The sequence below is a fragment of the Saccopteryx bilineata genome, chromosome 6, assembly GCF_036850765.1.
Source record: "Saccopteryx bilineata isolate mSacBil1 chromosome 6, mSacBil1_pri_phased_curated, whole genome shotgun sequence".
Lineage (NCBI taxonomy): Eukaryota > Metazoa > Chordata > Mammalia > Chiroptera > Emballonuridae > Saccopteryx > Saccopteryx bilineata.
Window position 1 is genome coordinate 108,641,674 of NC_089495.1, and position 13,345 is coordinate 108,655,018.

Consider the following 13,345-nt stretch of genomic DNA (forward strand, 5'->3'; position numbering starts at 1 on the left):
TATATACCCCAAAACCTCAGAAACATTGATACGTGAAGACACATGTAGCCCCATGTTCATTGCAGCACTGTTCACAGTGGCCAAGACATGGAAACAACCAAAAAGCCCTTCAATAGAAGACTGGATAAAGAAGATGTGGCACATATACACTATGGAATACTACTCAGCCATAAGAAATGATGACATCAGATCATTTACAGCAAAATGGTGGGATCTTGATAACATTATAAGGAGTGAAATAAGCAAATCAGAAAAAAACAAGAACTACATGATTCCATACATTGGTGGAACATAAAAATGAGACTAAGAGACATGGACAAGAGTGTGGTGGTTACCAAGGGTGGGGGGGGGAGGGAGGACATGGGAGGGAGGGAGGGAGAGAGTTAGGGGGAGGGGGAGGGGCACAGAGAACTAGATAGAGGGTGACGGAGGACAATCTGACTTTGGGCGAGGGGTTTGCAACATAATTTGATGACAAAATAACCTAGACATGTTTTCTTTGAATATATGTACCCTGATTTATTAATGTCATCCCATTACCATTAATAAAAATTTATTAAAAAAAAAAAAAAAAAAAAAGAATGAAGGAGTCTCTACTTTTCCCCTTTGTCCCTGAATAGAGTCTGGAGGATGCATACTCTCTCCAGTGGCCCATATCAGTCATCTTGACACAAAGGCTGTTCAGACTCAACCTGAGCTTCTGTAACTGTGAGCTGCCTGTAAGTCAGTGGCAATAGAGACACTGTGGTGAAGTGGCAGTCACTGCTTTTCAATCCCCCTCCCTGGGGAGAATAGATAAGGTACAAGGCTGGGGACGACACATGGATAGCTGGGCATCCTGTTTTTTCTCAACCTTATGGGTCATGGAATTGCATGTCCACTGAATATTCCAGATTTCACTTTCAACTGGGGAGTAGAGGAAGTGGCCAAGGGGGTTTCTTTAATGCAGGGGTCCCCAAACTTTTTACACAGGGGTCCAGTTCACTGTCCCTCAAACCATTAAAGGGCCAGACTATAAAAAAACTATGAACAAATCCCTATGCACACTGCACATATCTTATTTTAAAGTAAAAAAAAAACGGGAACAAATACAATATTTAAAATAAAGAACAAGTAAATTTAAATCAACAAATTGACCAGTATTTCAATGGGAACTATGCTCCTCTCACTGACCACCAATGAAAGAGGTGCCCCTTCTGGAAGTGCGGAGGGGGCAGGATAAATGGCCTCAGGGGGCCGCATGCGGCCCGCGGGCCATAGTTTGGGGACCCCTGCTTTAATGGATGATTTTGTTTTGTGTGGGTAAATTCTTTCTAGCTGTAACTGGTCCATTTGCCTTTTCAGATTCATGGGGCAGACAGGCTTCTCCTTTATGCTTTTTGCAAAGCTAAACACACTGTTAACTCTCGGGAGATCTCAATAAATCATACTTCCCAAGAAAGACAAATTTAATTTAAACTCAGAGTTTTAGTTTGTTTGTCCAGAATCATGGCAAGAAGATCATCAAGCCACTATGTACAATTTGCATTCTTAGATTAAAAAGGGGAAGTTTTATATATAGGATAAAAGAAAAACAATAATTATGTTGGGGGATGGGAGGTCAGCCATGCCACATCATGCTAATGAAACTTCCATCAAGTATGATTGGCTATTTGTGTTCCATTAAAGATTATGATCATACTTCAAGAACTACTCTTAGAGGATGTTAGGAGCTTTAAAATGGTATTTTTAGGGAAGTGTAACATTTCCTGAGGATCTCCTGCCCTGCCCCAGGATAATGTCAGTAGAAAGTGGTCAAAGACTGAACTAGTTCTCTCTAGTTAAGACTATTCCCCTATTTGTCCTCCTAATTTGTGCCCTATACTTTTCCTTCTCAAAACTCAGGTATAGTCATCAACTGTACCTGACCCTTATGAACTGCCGTGACAGCAGGAATGCTTTGCAGTTTTGTACATTTGCCCTTCAGCACTAGCTGGGCCGGCTCTGGGTGCCCTCAAGGGCAGGTCACAGGCCCCAAGGAAGTGGAGGGCACAGAACCCACTGGACTTACGGCTGTGGAAGCTCGGGGCCCTCAGGGAGAATGCAGGCAGGAAACGAGGAAGCCACCCAAGTCACTGGAAGGACAGAGCAAGAAGCAAGAAAAAGAAAGCTAAGAAGAAACAGGAAGGCAAATTTTCTATCTCCAGTAGCCAGAGCGAGAGAAGCAATTTTAGCCATTGAGCATGCTTAATTTTGTGATCAGTATGTAGGTGGCAAATTAGAATATAACCTTCTAGACAAAGTCAGTTATGGATAGGAATATGATCTTTAGGGACAGACGAGGCAAATACTCAAGTATCTCAGTGCAGGTACATCACTACTTTCACTTACTTTTTTATGGCCTTGGTTTTCAAAAGGCTTATTAGTAATACTAGCAATATTGTTTGATACACCGTTGTAAACCCAACAGTGAGCATAAAGCAATTCAAAGCATCAGGGAAATGGTATACTTATTTCCAAGTGAAGGAAAATTAAGATTTCAAATTTTCATCCCACCGCTTGAGCCAGGAGCACTTGAGTATGCAACTTCCAGGAAATGAACCCCAAATAAGAATTATTTCCATTTTTATTATGTTTAAGACTGTATTGTGGCACAAAGTCATGTTCACACACAGAACTGTTCTCAAAGGAGATTCGGGGTGAGCTGTGGCACAACTGGGATGACCCCAGACAGGCTCTTTATGAGTGGCCTGTGTTGGATGATGATGTCACTAACACGGACCTTCTTGACATGTGGCCATAGCTGCAAAGACCAATCACAAACCACTAAGATGTTGTGCATGTGGACAGATAAATTTGATTTCCTTGTCCAATCTGTCCTCTTTTGTGGGTCTGTCTTCCAAAGTGACTGTAAGATTGAAGCTTGTACTCGGAAGTGTCTTTCCCACCCTCTGGCATGGGGCATCTGGTATACCTAGAGTTGCTGCTCTTGTAGCTGTGAGAGAAAGAAGCCTTAAGGCTTCTTCCCTTCTTCTGGCCTCACTTTAGCTTGCCCTGACTATGTAGAGAGGATCCTGCTTCTAGTTTCTCTTCCCATGACACTAAGCATTGAAGCTTTCTGTGGCAAGTATGGCTTCAGGTTTGAGACTTATGTTCCTGGACCTTCCTATTAGTTTTGGAGCCATTTAGCATGTAGCTCATAGGTGACACTAGGAAAAAGTCCTGGGTGTGTCATTTTAGGTAGGTCTGGGTCTTGCAACCACTTGGGGGGAAGGGTGAGTCACAGTCTGAGAACCACAGAATGCTAGCTGGTACAAGTTGGGGTATCTGCTCACTCCGCATTTTGTTGCCTGCCCAGAGAAGGCACTCTCGGCCAGGCAGAGCACATTAAGTCACCAAACTGGAGAACTTGCTACTCAGAGTACGGTCTAGGGAGCATTGCATGGGCATCACCCTGCAGCTTGTTAGAAAGGCAGGATCCTAAAGCATCGACCTGGAACACTGAGGTCGCCGGTTCGAAACCCTGGGCTTGCCTGGTCAAGGCACATATGGGAGTTGATGCTTCCTGCTCCTCCCCCCTTCTCTCTCTCTCTCTCTCTCTCTCTCTAGAAAGGCAGGATCCTGACCCTGCCCAGGACCTCCGAAGGCAGGTGAGTGCTTGTGCTCCAGTTTTAAAGAGTAATGTTGCTCTTAAATCATCCCTCTTACTTTTAGAGTTTAATCTTTAATGGTATAATTTGTAAGTTATAGGATTTGGATAACATCTAGAAGAGAGACTTTTTTATTTGATAAATGTTTAAGTTATTTTACTGATAATTTAAAAGAAAAAAATTGTGTTTGTCCTCCGAGAGAGGTTTATTTTAAAACATGGAATTTGTCGTTTATCAGGCAAGTGAGAGGTGTGTTTGTTTGTTTGTTGAGGGCTTTGCAGAGAAGCAGTGTCAGCCTTAGCTGTAAGATCATGGAAGTAGCAAACGAAACCTCTGAGACGAATAAAGCTACTGAAAACTGTGTGAGTGCACGTAGACTATTCCTTAGTGGTTTAGGTCTGTCTGTTCAGAATACTCTGAATGGCAACCTGGAAAACAAGACAATATGACTAGTTCATGGTTGAGAAGAAAAAAGCAACAACCAAAATAACTTATCAGGAAGGCAAAACCTGAGGACAGCATACCACAGACAACCCCTTTGAGGCTTTGCTACTCTGGCATCTGTTTTCAAAAAAATAAGTGTAGCCTTCTAGCTTCAAAGATAAGGTTCTTTTGTTGTTGTTTTTTATTTGTTTTTTGTTGTTGTTTTGGCTTTTTTTGACAGAGACAGAGAGAGAGAGTCAGAGAGAGGGACAGACCGACAGGAAGGGAGATGAGAAGCATCAATTCTTCGTTGCAGCTCCTTAGTTACTCATTGATGGCTTTCTCATATGTGCCTTGACCATGGGGGCTACAGCAGAGCGAGTGACCCCTTGCTCAAGCCAGCGACCTTGGGCTCAAGCCAGAGCGACCCTGTGCTCAAGCTGGTGAGCCTATACTCAAGCTGGTAACCTTGAGTTTTTAAACCTGGGTCCTCCGTGTCCCAGTCCAATGCTCTATCCACTGCACCACCACCTGGTCAGGCCAAAGATGTTTTAATTGTGTGACTTCAGCTACATAGAGGGTGTCGATTTTCATCCAGGATATGAACAAGGAATGAAGGCAGGCTGCTCACACCACATTCACCCTGAGAAGCGGAAGTGATGCAGTCGACCAGGGCTGTCAGGACCCCCCAAAACCAGAAACAAAAGTGAGAAGCTGCCACTGCACATTCTTCTGACATGGCTGGTGCTTTCCTCAATTTTAAATAATTATTATCCAAACAATACATAGTCCCTGTAGAAAAATCACAAAATACAGATTAGCAAAAAGGAAAACTCAGAACCCTACCATCCAGAAAGAACCAATAATTGTCACTTGATGTCTGCCTTTATAGGGAGTTTTTTTTCTGAGCATCTCTATTCCAATAGATATATATTATTACCAAAGTATGGCATGATAAAGTTTTAAAGTTTGATTTTTCTCACCAAGTATGTTGTGAACATCTTTATGTATCAGTAAACTTACTGCTGCAGTGGTTTGAATATCTCAGTGTCCCACTGTGTTTCTGTAGCGGACTTTATTCACCAGTGCCCTATCGTTGGTCCTGTGGGTTATATTCACTTTCTCACTATTATAAACAGCATTGCCAGGAATATTTTAGTGCTGAATCTTTGTACATATCCTTCATCATTTCCTTCGGATAAATTCCTGCACTTGGAATTGTTGAGATAAGTAGCATATTTACTTTTTAAAGCTTCTGGTCCTCGTTGCCAGGTCATTCTCCAAGGACATCGTTTCATTCTCCTGCTGGCATAGGTGAGAGCCAGGGTCTCCGAACAATTGTGATTTTTATGAACAAAAAAGGAGATGTATGGATACACACACACAGAATAAGAGTAGGCAAAAGTGCTCTAAAGACTAGATTACGAACAGGGAGAATCTCCGGTTTTCGAGGCTCGAGAGCAGAAGTCTTCTCTGTGGCTTTAATCAGGATGCTGGTATCGATTACACTTGGCTCTGACCTCAGGGGGCAGCATCAGCTACAGCAAAGCCGCCAGTGCTCTATTCCCCACTCCAACGGACAATGTCTGTCTCTCTTCAACATCAGTATTGCCGTTAACCACCGAGGGGTCTCGTGCTGTAAGTGTTTGAGGACCGTTGCACAAACAGCCAGTCATATCCACTAAAGCGTGCAGTATTCAGAACAGCCTGGGAAGGCAAAGAGAAGCCCATCAGTCTTCCTTCCTCCCTTCTCTGTAAACCTCCTCTCCTTCCTCCATATTTATTGAACATCTATTTTGTACAACATGCTACTTCTAGGCGGGAAGTCATATTCCATCTACTCTCACTCCCCCTTTTATTTTTATCTCATCCTGACCTCTTCTGATGTTGTTATTGGTACAGAAAGGTAGTAAGCTGTTCAACTTGTGCTTGAGAAGACTGATTTTTCCTTCTTTGTAACAGGAATAGTTGTGAGAAGTCTCTCCTTTGTCTACTGTAGGGAGAATTGGGCTTCCTCTGTGATTCCATAATTTAACATGTCAGGCTTGAGCACAGTCTGGCTAAAATGTGTGGGGATCACAGGTAACCTGGACTCAGAAATTGGAAGTCTTTCTGTGAGATGGCAGGCTTAAGGGGTCGCCATCAGTCGGACGATAACACTTTCTGCTCTCCATTGAAAACTATGAGAACTATTATACATAGTAAGTATGAACTTTCACGGTCACATGCTCAAGCATAAAGGTAGAACTGCCGCATTTCTTTGTAAATGAGGTGAATCTGAGTCTTGAGCAGCTCTCCTCACCCCGGTACATGAAGACCCGGGGCTGCTCTGCTCTGAGACTTCACCATCACCACTGCAGGGTTCAGCACAGCAGTCCAGGCATGGACCTTTCTCTGGCATCCGGACGTCAGTAGGTCCCTCCGGTCTCCCCCGGGTTGGAGGAGCCACCCTTGCAGCATCGCACAGCTCCTGAACTCCGATGCATGGAGTGCACCCTCTGCTCCCGGTTGTTGTCCTTTCTTGGCTCAGAAAACCTTTTCTGCCTCCCAAACCCAGACCTTGCAAGAGAGTCTTCAAGACTGTTTCCTCCACTATGATTTGAAAGATACACACATTCAGAAACTTGACTGATGGACCTATCTGCCCCCATCCTCCCTGAAGCAGTAAGCAGCCCAGACTCTGCAGGTGGAGGGCCACAGACAATAAGAAAATTGTGGGAACGGGAAGCTCTGGTTATTATCTCTGACGTTCATTCACTACATCTACCATTTCGTGTTTTGTTTTATTTCTCATGTGGGAACATCTTGCTCTGGAAGGGACCTTGTCTCCTCCTGCTTTGCAGTCCTTGGGGTAGCCAAGGTTTAGATGGCTTGGTGGAAGTCCAGCATCAGGACAGCAACAGGCAGGACCTTAGTCTACTCCTCCAGACTCAAGCTCAGGACATCCCCAGGTCTGGGATTGCCTGGAACTGCCGAGGCCTCATGGTCAGTTCAGTCACGGCAGAACCTCCCGTCCACATTGCCTGAGGGAGCTAAGCCACAGTTTCTGAGCCCCGCCAGGCAGCCTGCGGTTCGTGTCAGGAAAGCACTGGATGAACATAAGAAGGGGGGACTTGAGAGGTGAGAAAGTACATTGGTGGAAGAAGAGACCCCCAAATGGCCTTTGGAAACTCAGTTACATTTCACCTGATAAACGGGGAGAACACTTTTATCATGGTGCTGTTTTAAAGATTAAATGAGATAAAATACATAAAGCTTTAGGACAGTGTCTGGCAAATAATAGCCTAATATATAGTTGTTAAATTTTAGAGATTAAAAAAGGACTATATAGGACAGGTGAACTATTGGGGAAACAAACTGAACAAATACTCAGGTTGATAGCGTGCTTTCTGCTTCATAGAAGGCCTGAACTTGTGCAGTACTTAAAATTGCTTTTGTTTTACATCATGAAAGGTAAATCTAATTAGATATAATCACATAGGAAAGAGTCTTCCTTGTCCGTTTGGGAAGCAAAAACTAAATTGAAAGCTCTTAAATATTGTGTGGCCAGCTCCACCCTCCACGCAGTCCTGAGGAGGTCTGCCCGTCGCCCAGTTCATTTCTGGTCTGGGTCTGGGTCTTGCCCTCACTGAACAGCTGCTCCCTGCGAGCCTTTCAGAAAATGTGTGGTAGATTTGATAGAGGCAGAGACTAGCTCACAATCAGGGCGCCTCTGCTTCTCCCGGCAGACAGGCTTTTCATGACTATATTCACATTTTCTCTCCTTGTCCTCAAATTCTGGTTTTCCCATGTAGCTCCATGGAGGCAGGTTTTTGCTGGGGCATGCATAACCCTAGCACCTGAAGACAGTTTGGCACTGCATTCTGTGGCTCTTTGAGCCTGTTTATTTTAGGCTCACATGCCGTGGGCACATGCTGGCGATGGCTAGGGCATACTAATGCCACCACGCATTCTCCTTCCTCTTCTCGGGGCAGGATTTTAGCCACGGACAGCTCCCTGATGCTCACGGTGCAGAGGAAGGGAGTTCTGGCTGCCAGGCGAACTGGGGCCTGGGCCGGTGCCTTTCAGCCCCTCCCCCGCTCGGGGACTGGGCATCTTGCCCTTTAGCAAAGCTGTGAACATTCATTCATCCATGGAGGCTCGGTGCGGCCTTTGTTCCGCTCCCTGGGCAACCTCTGCAGCCGATAGAGGCGCCCGACAAGGGGCACCCTGACAACTCTTCTTGGAGACTTAGGCTATGTGACCCCAGCTTTCTTCACACCCAGGCCGCTCACACCATCCGCAGGCTTGCTCTGGGTCGCCCTCCTGCTTTCCTGTCACTGTTGCAACCAGCTGCAGTGCTGGCCTGGTCGGCCAGCACTTGACTGTGTGCGCACAGTCACCCCACGCTCTTCAGGGAAGCGCACTCACACCCTCTGCTATATTCCTGTCACAGTAGAACCAGTGGTTGTCACTCTCCAGCCATTTCTGGCCACACTGCTGCTACCTCATCTCCCTCTGCTGCTCTCCTGCCTCGTTCAAACTACGTCTTGGACACCCATTTACATCTCTTTCTTCTGGCCCTGGGTTTGTGAGGAAGAGTATTCCTGAGACCACCTCCCAGATGGCACATGCCCAGGCCTTTACATCTGAGCACTGCCCCGGAGGGAAACTGTGCTGGCCGACCAGGTGAAGGTTACTTCACCTCTTTGTGCCTCGATTTCCTGCTCTCTATAATGGGAACAATAAAAGCAACCCCCAGTTCTAGGGATGTTGTGGGGATTAAACGAGTTCATACATGTAGAGCACTGAGAAAGTGCCATGTACCTGTGGTGACACTATTGGCTGTGGTGAATGTCACAGAGGCGTTAGCTATTGGTGTTACTGGGGTATCTGGCCACATGCACACCCTGAGTGAGAGGCAGGATTTTAACAGGCCTACCTGACTGCTCTGACAGCTTCTTTTCCCAAACACACTTTCTGCAACATGTGCCCTTCTTTCCTCTCCCAGAAATCATTTGTAATTGTCTCAAGTAAATTTTATCCCCAGATTTTTCAAGGCCTTTCTGCCCCTTTCCATCTATCTTCAGCATTCATTAATGTTTTGGAAAGTCACCGTCTCCACTGTTGGGAGATCAAGGCACCAGAGAAAAGCAAAATATGCGTTTTAGATGATTACAGTATCTTCTGTCTTTACTGGAGTTCCTGACTGATGAAAGTGCTCAGTGGTTTGCATTTCATGACTTTTATTTCTTCTGCACCTCCGCTAGTAGTAGTGCTAATAATGTTCAATGAAACAGAAGGGGAGCAGAAAAAGCAAGCAGAGAGCAGAATAATCCATGACTTTGGATTGTTTTTTAAGCTATCAGGATGAATTTTCCCTAACTCAAATGGCTAGAGGAGAGTACATTTATGAGATAACTGCATACAAGCTAGAATATGGTCCAAAGGTAACTGGCCCATCTTTAAATTCAGCCCATCACCTCAGCAACATGTAGGTCCCGTTGCCAATAGGATGTTTCTCCTAGAACTTATTCAGACATCTCAAGCTAACGTGATCAAAGTGGAACTTCTTATCCTTCCCCACAAACCTGCCCATCTTCCAATATTTCTTAACTCAGTGAAGCATCAACATCAGACCAGCTGCTGAAGCTGGAAATATCAAGGTGTACTCCTCTCCCGCTTTTTCTGCTCTCCACCTTTGGGACATGTGGCTGTCTCATCTCATGTGCCTCCTAAATAACTACTTTATTATTTAAGTTTTGGGTTTTTTTATGTGAGAGGAGGATAGATAGTGAGGCAGATTCCAGCATGCACCCCAACCAGGATCCACCTGGCAACCCCATCTGGGGCCGATTCTCGAGTAGCAACTTATTTTTAGTACTTGAGGCTGACGCGCTCGAACCAACCTAGCTATCCTCAGCTCCTGTGACCACGCTTGAACCAATCGACCACTGGCTGCAGAAGGGGAAGAGAGAGAGGAGAGGGAGAGAAGCAGATGGTCACTTTTCCTGTGTGCCCTAACTGGGAATTGAACCCAGGACGTCCATACACTGGGCTGACACTCTATCCACTGAGCCACCGACCAAGGCCCTAAGTAGCTTCTGAATCCATGCCTCTCCCATATACCCAGTGACTCTGCCTGTCTCTTTAACACTGCTGTGTAACAATCACTCCCAAACCAGGGCTTCAAACAGCAGCCATTTATTATTTCCCATGTGTTTGGGGTCAGCTGATATAGACGACTTAGTTGGCACCTCACACCATGTGTCTGTGGGTGTCTGAGGTTGGCTGAGGGAGGTGAGCTCAGCTCAGGTGCCTCTGCTCTACGTAGCTCTCATCCTCCTTTCTGGCACCAGTGTGCTGGCTTGAACATGTTCTTCTATGTAAATGTCAGAAGCATAGGAAAGCATGCCAAAACACATGACAACTCTTGTCCCTTTCTGTTGGCCAAGCTAGGCATATGGTCTAATGCAAAGTCAAAAAGTGAAGACTCAGACTTCACCCACTGAGTGAGCGAAGCTACAAAGTCACATGGCAGAGAGCAAGGAGACAGGGCAGGATAAAGAACGAGGGCCAGTTGTGCAATCTTCCACACTGCCAAGTCCTTGTTATCGCTTGTCTAGACTCTTCACCTGTCTTCTGTGTTCTTAGCTTTGCCTGTTGTTAACCTCCCCCTGACTTAATTCTGACATCCCTTTATTAAAACTTTCCATTGTCGCTTATTACTACCACATTGAGCTGAAGCCCTGTACAACTTGGCTCCGGTCCATTTTTTCCTACTGCGCCTGTTGCTATGGTTCAGAATTACTCACCACCCCCTTCCAAATATGCTTGGTTTTTTGGCACAGTTCGGTGCCTTCGTAAACAGCCTTCCTGCTTCCCACAGCAATCTCTCCCACAGTAAAGATCATTATTAGTGTTATGTTTACCTTTCAAGCTCCATTACATGCTGCCTCCTCTAGAAAACCTTCTTAGAAACCCTCTGGAGAAAAAGTTGCTCTTCCTTTGTCATATGACAGTAAATTGGAATTGCATTGTGCTCATCTTTAACTCATACAAATTTGGGAATACATGCTCAGCCAAAGGGGAAGGTGTAGAGTTTAGGTAATTGTACCCACCCTTCTGCTCCATATCACGGGAGTTCTAAGACTTGGCTCTGCTGTTACCGTAGTCAGCCTTTGGTTCCAGAAGCCCCCTGAGTTCTCAGAATCCTCTTGTAGCTTGGAAGGCATAGCCTTGGAGTGTGTGGGGGTGAGGGAGGGGGAAGCAGCAGGATGTCTAGTGTTGAATGATACAAGACTATTCTTTTATAACACAGCCATGAAGCAAGCCTGTTATTTCACCTGATGTTCAATCAAAGGAACATCTATCTGGCTGTGTTGCTGCAAGTCAGTACCTTCAGTACTGTATTGGAAATCCAAGGAGATTTCTGTGGTAATATTGTCTGTACATAATTTTTATTTCATGATGATTCTAATACAACTCCTGCCTAAGTACTACTCTATTGTATGTCCTACGTATCAGATTGAATTTTAATTTTTTATATCTGTGTTTTTCTAACTAAATCATTTGTGGCTTTATGGTTCTTTAGAGGGCTCTTGCCTATGCTTGTGCGGCTTGTGCACTTGCAACAGAGCCTGTGGAAAGGCACTTTCATAGGACTTGGTGGTCTCAGCTTCCCACTCCCTAATACATATTAATTGCTCAAGGCATGTGTAAATGAGTGTGTAAATGAGGAAGAAGGCAAGAACAAATGGAACTAACCATTCCTAAGTGAGATATCCAACAGTCAAAGTTGGGATTAAAATTCAGACAGGTTTTGATCCAGCAAAATTGAAACCATGTTATTACAGGTGCATCTGACAGAATTTACCTGTAAACTAAGTTGGAATGTCTTGTTTACCTACAACAACAAAAAATTACCTTTCATCTTGTGAACTGATCAAGACTATGGTTCCTGAAAGCACATCACACTTCTCAAATTGACTGCATGATTACCCTATGCCTAATACCTAGTGGACATTATGAAGGACGTGTGTGAAGCCAGGTCTAGATTCTAGTTGACTCTGGCCCCCAAAGTCGCAGTGGACTTAAAAGATATCTTTAAAAAAAGATTTATTATTATTACTTTTTGTGACAATGACAGAGAGAGGGACAGATAGAGACAGACAGACATGAAGGGAGAGTGATGAGAAGTATCAATTCTTCATTGTGGCACCTTAGTTATTCATTGATTGCTTTCTCATATGTGCCTTGACCGGGAAGCTACAGCAGAGCAAGTGACCCCTTGCTCAAGCCAGTGACCTTGGGCTCAATCTGGTGAGGCTTGCTCAAACCAGATGAGCCCATGCTCGAGCTGACAACCTTGGGTTTTTGAACCTGGGTCCTCCACATCCCAGTCTAATGCTCTATCCACTGCGCCACTGTCTAGTCAGGCAAAAAAAAAGATTTCTTAATTGCCCCTTGGATGAGTCATAAAGCTTATATAAATGCAACTAGAGCCCATCTTTCAAAAGAGCAAGACTTTTTATCAGGTTATTTGATAAAATATACTGAATATTTGTGAATTATAAATATGCCAGTGTAGCCAACAAATTGTTCATCCCATGGGAATATTTCACGTATTCTAAAAGTCAGTATAAAATAAAAATTATGTATAGACAATATTACCACTGAAATTTTCTTGGATTTCCAATACAGTACTGAAGTTGACTTCGCACTTAGAATTTGAAGCTTCCAAATGTTATGTCAGAGGAGATAGGGACGGTACTGACCCATTTAGGACTTATGGGCTTCTGGGTAGACATGGCCTGAGTAAGAGTCCAAAGGGCAGCATTACACAGGCAGTGACGGTCCCACCTCAAGTCTCCCACCCCTAACCATAGTCCCAGTCAGCTCCAACAGCAGGGACACTGTGCTTGTCCCTGCATTGTTCTTCCCTGTGTTTCTAGCCACAGAGTGATCATGACATGACACTGTGCTTGTCCCTGCATTGTTCTTCCCTGTGTTTCCAGCCACAGAGTGATCATGACCAGGCCGCCACGCTGTGACTAGGACGCTGTTGGCAGGGTGCCCCAACAGTTAGGACTTGAACTGTCAGAGTAAGCATCTAGCACAGCAGCTAGCCCAGGGCGTGAAGAAAGCATGCCATAAATGTTTGTTAAATAAACAAAATAAAGCGATGCAATAAGCAAAGCAAAGGAGCACAGTGGTGTGGGGAACATTTGTGGCATACAGCACTGCAATTCAAGAAATACTGAACGGTGTACCCTTAATGCTACAGCATCTTCTCTGTGGGCTTGTTTTCCCCT

At 44.8% G+C, this 13,345-nt stretch overlaps 1 protein-coding gene across 2 annotated transcripts in view; it reads left to right on the forward strand.

Annotated features, from left to right (window-relative positions):
* The window catches only part of FAM124A (family with sequence similarity 124 member A), a 78,700-nt gene that overhangs the window by 22,622 nt on the left and 42,733 nt on the right, over positions 1 to 13,345 (forward strand). The gene's annotated exons all lie outside the window — the stretch shown is intronic.